Source organism: Sceloporus undulatus, chromosome 5 (genome assembly GCF_019175285.1).
Source record: "Sceloporus undulatus isolate JIND9_A2432 ecotype Alabama chromosome 5, SceUnd_v1.1, whole genome shotgun sequence".
Taxonomy (NCBI): Eukaryota; Metazoa; Chordata; class Lepidosauria; order Squamata; family Phrynosomatidae; genus Sceloporus; species Sceloporus undulatus.
In genome coordinates, this window is record NC_056526.1 from 136,355,007 (window position 1) to 136,362,992 (window position 7,986).

General features: G+C 37.1%; 1 long non-coding RNA gene across 1 annotated transcript in view; it reads right to left on the reverse strand.

Annotated features, from left to right (window-relative positions):
- The window catches only part of LOC121930449, a 34,351-nt gene extending 26,901 nt beyond the window's left edge, over window positions 1-7,450 (reverse strand). Inside the window, exon 1 of the long non-coding RNA XR_006103943.1 lies at window positions 7,363-7,450. This is a non-coding gene — a long non-coding RNA (uncharacterized LOC121930449). The remainder of the gene's footprint in view (window positions 1-7,362) is intronic.
- Window positions 7,451-7,986: the final 536 nt, after the last annotated feature.

Sequence of the window (7,986 nt, forward strand, 5' to 3'; positions counted from 1 at the left end):
TCCGGGAAACTGCATTACACAGAGGAATACTGCTGAGGTGTTCCTCTGACTCAAATTGTGTTCTCCTCTGTCTCCAAACAATGTACTACTTTCCTAAAAGACAGCCACTGTCTTAATATATTGGCAGTTGTACACAGGGAAACACACACATAAGACTTTAATTAATGTGTTTTTACCGCGGTCTTGGGAAACATTAAAAAAATATAAAACAAATAACTAAACATTTGAAAAAAAAATACTATTATGCATTATGAAGGATCCCCCCCTCTCCCAGTCTATGCACACAATCCTGTTCACACAATGCTGAAATGAAGACGGCTTTACATGACTAAGGAGAAGCAAGTGTGGAGCTCATCCTTGATGTTGTATTCCTTCTGACCCATTTTCACTGAAAAAGCCTGTCCTCATAGAATTCTGTCTGCACAAGTTTCTGCACTTTGTGTGACCACCAAGGATGTGGATACAATGGGGGCACAATGTGGACCTTGCTCCCCCAATGCAATTTTCCTACAGTCTCCAAAGTTTTAGCATAGCAAAGAGTGAGGCATTGTAAATTGTTCACACCTAGAACTCTTATATTTGCTTCATTCACATGCCCTTGGTAACTCTGACTCCCCCATACTTTGGAGTCTAAACTGTATTTCTAAATGCTCAAGTGAAGTTTAAAATTATACCAGTCCAGCCCTAGCTCATGTAGCACTCAAGCAGCTGTTGACCAAGAGTGGTTTCTTTCTGGTCCTAGCAAAAAGAAGAAGCTGAAGGGCAGAGCTTACTCAATGATACTTTGGCACCCAGGCATGATAGCTTTCTAAACTTGCTGGAATTCTTTTAGTGATGGATCTAGTTAATTGGTATCACAAGTGCCCATCTTTTATTTGTCATCACTGAAGGAAGAATTTAAAACTTCCGATGCACAGCAACCTCCAGCCCCCTGGAAAGTCATCTGTTTCCTGTAGGGGCCCAACATGGTCATTTATTGCTGGATGGAAAGTCAGGAGCCAGCAGAGAAACATCAATCTATGTCCATGTAGCCAGATCAAAAATTGAAGGCAGAGGCCCCAGAGGTGCATTTGCAGGAATGTAGGTAGATACCTCCACTCCCCCCTCCTCACTTTCCACTAGCTGCTAAATGGTTGTATTGGGAAGAATGAAAGATACAGGTGAGTCCTGCAGGAGATAAGAGGAGAGGTGATGTAGTTCCATCTGGACAGAACTTCATGCCTCATCACTCCATACAGGATTTCAGGCCATTATATCTGAAGGAGTTGTCCAAGTTGCCCATCTTGGTTTACAACAAAAGCAATGGCAGTCACAGTAAAAAAAGAGCAACATAAAGACAAAGCTTGTGAATAGTCCAATTACTTTTCCATTCTGGAATAGTTTTGGGATTTTTGTTTTGTTTTGGTTTTTTGTCAGAATGGTGAGAAAATACTGAAGAATGTCACAGTTCTGTGATATTTAAAATAATGGCCAGCTAAGAGGCGCAACTACATCACCCCTCAATTAACTAAGCAATCCAAGCCTGGAAAACCAGTCTGCCTTCTGAGCATTCATCATAGCTCCTCACAGCAGTAATGTACACTAAGTTTATAAAATTATCAGAACAGAAGAAAGAATAAGTCAGAGGGGCAGTTTTAGAGCAAGCAAGATTGACATTACAACAGACAACCATCTGGGAACCCCTGAGAAGAGAGGAGCTCTGCCCAACAGGAGTGACATCTTTCTATAACCTTTCACTTAGAACTCACTTCTTACAAATTGCAACATCTCTTTGGTTAGACTCCTTGATCTAAATTTGTTCTGCCTTAGAAAATCATGATTGACCATTCCTCTGAATATATGTTATGCATGTGAAATGTGTCTTAGATCGCTAGCTGTATCACACTGTCAGTTTTTTTTTACTGATCTCAAGCTACCCCCATATGTTCAGCCAAAAATTATCTTGCTTTGTTTTGCTCATAAACTGGAATGTGACATACAATTTGCCTGTTCTAGTTTCTATTTTCTTCTTTCTGCTTATCTAACTAGGCCCCTATGCCCTGAGTTTGACAGACCATTGTGCCTGCAACATTTTAAATTAACTAGCCCTTCTGAACTCTGATCGCATATAATGTGATCTACCATATGCAAAACTACCCTAACTTCTATTTGTTTTTTTAATATTTTAAACTTCCTAGGGCAACAGAGTAGAGGAAGCTGAGAAAAGAAGTGATGTGTAGCACACATAATACAAGGGAACAAATGAGCAAAGCCTCAGGAATCAAAAATTTGTAAGCAGATAATCAGAATCTAGTAATATAGAATCCTGGCAACATGATGCTCAGATTTCAAACTGCACATCCTCCCTTTTTCCGACACTGAGGTGGTTCATGGCATCCCTGTTGAACTCTGCAATCAGGAATTGTTGCCATTCAGTAGACACCTGTTCCTTTAGGCCCTTATCCAGGGGGAGTTTTGCTCCATTTACCAAGCATCTGGCAAATTGGCTTGGAACAACTGGTAAGATGCAGTGAGTTCTGAACGCACTGGCTTATGAACAAGATCCCGACATTTCTGCTGTGATTAAGCCTTGTGCAATGGAAACAAATTCAGCTTTATACATGGTGCTGCCTATAGGCTCCCTCGGTAGGAAGAGAGCAATGTTAAAATAATTAACACAGCCCCAAATATATGCTATTCTATTTATTTCCTCTTATTTTTAAACCTACCTGTTTCTCCACCCCCTCCTCAGGGAAAAGAACATTTCTCCTTAGAGTTCCTGAGGTCAGTATCAAACTATGCTCCATTAATTTATAAGTATGGTTGTGTAGATGGCCTGAAGGGCAAGGAAACATTAAGGTTGCAGTCCTAGAAAGTAAGCCTCACTAACATTGACGGGCCCTATACTGGAGGAACACAGCTGTCAAAAGTGTCTTAAATTATTTTCCATTCAAAACGCCAGTGGTAATTTACTACTTAGTTGTATCCCTTCACATCCCCTCTCATGCACTTAATTAATCCTTTCCCACTTTTAAGCCTTTAAAATATTTTTAGAATATAATTTTAAATGAAAAGGCGGAGGGATTCCAGTTATCCCTTTCATTACACTACAGAAACTCTTTTACCCAATATAGAACAAATCATAATCCCATATCTGTTTATTTAGTCCTATAAAAATGAATTTTGTACTCCAAAACTATCCTTTTTAATTCCACATAACCACAGATATGTGGTTGTTCTTGTGAAGGTGTTTTCCTGTTATGACATTTTTACACAGCCTATATATTAACCAAGTCCTCTGGGTGGTTCACACAACTTTTAAAATCAAGAGAACATAATCCAATATATACATGCTATCCATTTTATAAATAAAAGCAACATAAAAATCAGGGTTAAACCAAAATAAACATTAAAAACAGCAGTAAAAACTGAGCAACAGAAGTCAAAATTAGCTCCAAGATGTTAGACCTACTGAAATAATAATAATAATAATAATAATAATAATAATAATAATAATATTTATTTGTATACCGCCCTGTGGCGAACCAATCCGGGCGGTTGACAACAGTGAATTATAACAGAGTAAAATATAAAATTAAAAACATTATAATCCCTGGGGAATTTTTTTCAAAAGTTTTTGGAAAGGATTTAGAATTCTCTCCCAGAGAACTCTAGAGTCTCACCAGACTACAAATCCTAGAAAATCATAGGAAGCAGCCAATAAAGTGAAATCATAACACTATAACTGCACAGCGTGAAAGGGTCCCTGGTGTTGCAAAGATCCAGTCATCAGTTAATGGATGCTGGTGGCTCTCATGTGGAATGATGAGTCCACCTTGAGTTTTAGTCCACAGTTTAAAGGAGGTATGCAAGCTGTACCCGGTGCCTCCATTCCATTTTACAGATAGATTCAGCACCTTGGGCTGGTCCTTTGATGTTCACACTAAAACACACAGTTTTCACCACCTCACTAATAACAGGGATACCAAACAAAAATCCATCAGTGATACCTTTATTGGTCAACTGAAATGCACAATATACTTGTTGCAAGCTTTCAAAGTTCCATGCACTTCTTCATCAGGCAAGATGTTACAAACCAAACAGGAGAAAAACACAATTGGATATGTTAGTCAGGTGCCTGCATGTTGTTTCAGTCCTTAGTAAAGATGGTATGCCAGGGAGGATATCTTTTGCAGGCAGACTCCTCCTCCTCCGGGCCATGCTGTAACAGGGGGATTTTCAAAGTCCAGAAAATTTAAAGTCCATTTGCATCTCAACAGGAACCTCGCTTTTGCAATCCAGTATATTTCCATTCCAGTGAGGTCACAGGCCTCTTTGTAGACAGAGAAGAATGGCTTCCTCAAGAAGTGTCCATGTTTTTGCATCATGAACATTTTGGTGGTGTAGAGGTAAAACATGTGAATTCAGTCCAAATTTAAGAAGAATAAAACTGTATTACCTTGGTTGGACCCAGTCCACAGGCTACTCTTCATGGTCCCCTGCTGCAGCTACAATGTGGTATTTCACAAAACAGAAAACATGCAAGGATAGTTGTGTACGGCCATTTAACAAATCCAAACACATTCAGGGATACCAGTTTTTACTGCCACCACTCCATTTCCCTAGAGATGACACTTAATGGTATCACCATCACTGAAAATGCCCTCTCCATGGTAGCTAAGCAGTACACCCCATTATGAAGCCTGGAATGGGTTTTAGTATAAAAATGTCACTAAATTTAACAGGATTTTTTTTAAAAAAAACCAATGTTTTTTAATAACAATCTATGTGTTTTCTATTTCTTTAAAACATTTTGTCCCACATTCCCATCTGTTTATAATTCCAGAGTTGTGCACAATCCAGTAAATGACAATAAAAAAATTAAAGGTCAAAATAAACCATTAATCCCAACTAGCTCACATTCACAACAGAAATTTGGTAAATCAAGACTTATATAAAACACACTGATTTAGTGGTTACACTCTGGTTCAGCCTAGCAATTGGATTTACATCATCTATTTTAAAACTAAAACTTTTAATTCATAAAAGCACTCATATCTAATTCATAAAAGCACTCATGATTATAAAATGTGTGAGTGAATGAAAACATTGCTGGCTGGCACCACAAAGATTGCAATATGAGTGCCAACTGAGCCACAAAGGAAAGGGGCATTCCATAATCAGGGCACCATGGCCAAGAAAGCTCTTTCATTTCTTGGCATGTTCTGTACTCTGAAAAAGATTTCCAAAGAAGTCCCTCAGCAGCTAGTCTGGGATTCTAGAAGTACAAAGGAGTAACTTCTTAATTTTAATGGGTTGGCAGGGTAGGATTATTTTTCTTTTCAAAGGAAAAATTCCAGGCTAAAAAATAAAGATTCCTTTATAGTAGTCCCTAATTGAAAATAAAACTGAAAAAATGTACTCCTAAACAGTAAATCAGTATAAAAATTATCTATAGGGTTAGATAATCTCTTTTTAAAATGAGTATACAGTATTCCAGGTAATGAGTTTGATGAGGGCAATAAACAAATCTGTGCACTCATAAATTTCCAAACAGATTAGGCCTTGCTCCTGCCAAAGCAAAGCACTTCTATGCCCTATTGATTTTCAACAACCAAGTTTCCTAGGCCCTATTCATATGTTGTTTTTTAGCATTATAATCCAAATAATCTAACTAATGTGTTGTGGTTTTGTTGTTTGCACTTTTTTTTTATCGGAACCACATCTCTGTACATCTCCATGAGATGTACATATTCTCATGTGTCAGCACTCAAATAAAGATGCAAATTTATTCAAAGCATGTTCAACGCATATAGAGTTTTATTCTGGTTTATCCCAAGTCTATTTGCATTACTTATTCACATAGCTGACAATGCAAATCTTTTAGAAAAACCCAGGAAAAAACCTCAAGATCAATTATCCTGGGTTGAGTTTTTTGGCGGAACCCTCCAATTTAATCAGATACATTAAAAATACATACAAACAACAAAGATTCAACCTAAAATCTATTTTCACTGTCTGAATAGCCCCATAGTGTCATTTATGGATATTAACTAGATTTCAAAGCAGTAGAGTTTGACCAGGTTGCCCTCACATTTTTAAAAAAACTTTAACTCCCAAATATCCAATGTCATTAAACTGTTCACAAGAAGCCATATTGTGAAATGAAAGCATTGTCAGATTTGTAAATCATTTATGTATTTTATGTAATTGTTGATGTAATTTTGTGTAATGTTTAATGATGGTTTTATTTTAGTTAAGGGATGAAGGATGGAATTTTAGTTTGTATACATTATGCACTGATTAGGTATTTTATTTGTTTACCTATGTAAATTCATGTATGTATTTTATGTATTTTTATGTAATTTTGTAAACTGCCTTGATCTTTTGGAAAGGTGGTATACAAATAAAATTTATTATTATTATCATTATTGTTGTTGTTATTACATGAAACTGGCAAACTAAAATCTTATTCTGGCAATAGTTGTCTTCAATTAATTATAGTGTGAGCATAAGGAAATCAAGGGAGAAAGAGCAGGGTTAACTGTACTTGCTCTGTTGTGTGCATCCATATGTTGCTGTGCAAATATCACTAGTAGGTCGTGATTTGGAAGAACGTGCATGACTGCAGTGGCTTGCCTCTGTGGAGGCTTTTCCTGGTAGCATGTGGCATATAGTTTGGATGGTCACAGAGGGGACAGAGAAATTAATGTGATGGAGGAAGTACATGACAGAGCTAAAGGCTCATTCCCTCCTCATCACACAAGGAACATAACCCCCTTTTAAATTTCCCTTCTCTTTTACAGTGGTCTAGTAAATATTTGTAAGTGTGTATACATCCTCAAGCAATAAAAAGTCTTTTCTTCAAATCTATTTAATTTTTAGCACAAAGTGTTTGACTTACAGAACATAGTAAAAAAAGAAGTCTGCTGTCCCTTACCTTTTGGGTTTTATTTCCTTGTGATACTAGTTTCTGACTAATTAAATTTCTCTCTTTTTTAAAAAAGTTCCCAATTCATGAAATTGCAAAGTCCTTGAGCCATAGGATTGCTCCCTTCCTCCCTTGCTCAGATATGATCTCATACATTACATTTAAGTTACTTCCAAATACATCTCTCCTCCACTCTATATTATCAGCAGGGCACCTTCACATGTTACAATTTAGTGAGGCTCAGGCACAAGTCAGTAGTCCCCAAAGAAAAGTACTACCTGATTTGCTTCATTTATTTCTTCCAATAATCACACCATTACTTACAGCTTCTGTTTTTAATTAGTGATATCTAATGATTAACACTGTCCAATTTGCATCCAATTATGTCCCTTGAAAAATTAGACTTGGATGTAAAACCTGAATATAATTAATCATTCAGAAAAGGTACTTACCTAAGTATCAAGGATGAACATGCTGTAGCTTCTCAAATAAAGATTTCAAGGAAAATACTCACTTGTTTAGAAGCAAAAAGATGCTGGAGATCTGGCTGAATTTAATAAACTGTGAGGAGCTCATGAACAACACATAGAGAAGTGATTACTAGAAAAAAATGCTGCATCTGATAGCTATTTATATCTGAATCATATTGCTGCTTTGGAAGAAAGAACAAAAAAAAAAGGTCGGTAGTGAGTTTATTCAGTGCATTTTAAATTCTATCTTTGGTTGCTTCTTTGAATTCTATTCAAGTATTTCTGAAAGGTTGTAACGGACATACAAGTAATAAATGGGCCCCTGCTGCATATTTTCACTCCAGTACTACTGTATATTCAAGCCTTTTAATCCAAGGCTCATGTCAAGGCTCAAGGATCTACCAACAAGTCTCAAGTCGAGTCTCAAGTCCTTGCAAAATATTTTGAAGTCAAGTTTCAGGTCAAGTCTCAAGCCTGGGAGCCAACTTTAACACAAAAAAAAGGGAAGTGAGAGTGGTCTTCACATAAGGGCGAGGAGGTTTCCTCAATTGGTTTGTCTATTCATCCTGCACAGGGCTATTTATCATCAACTGCCCTCTGGGAAGA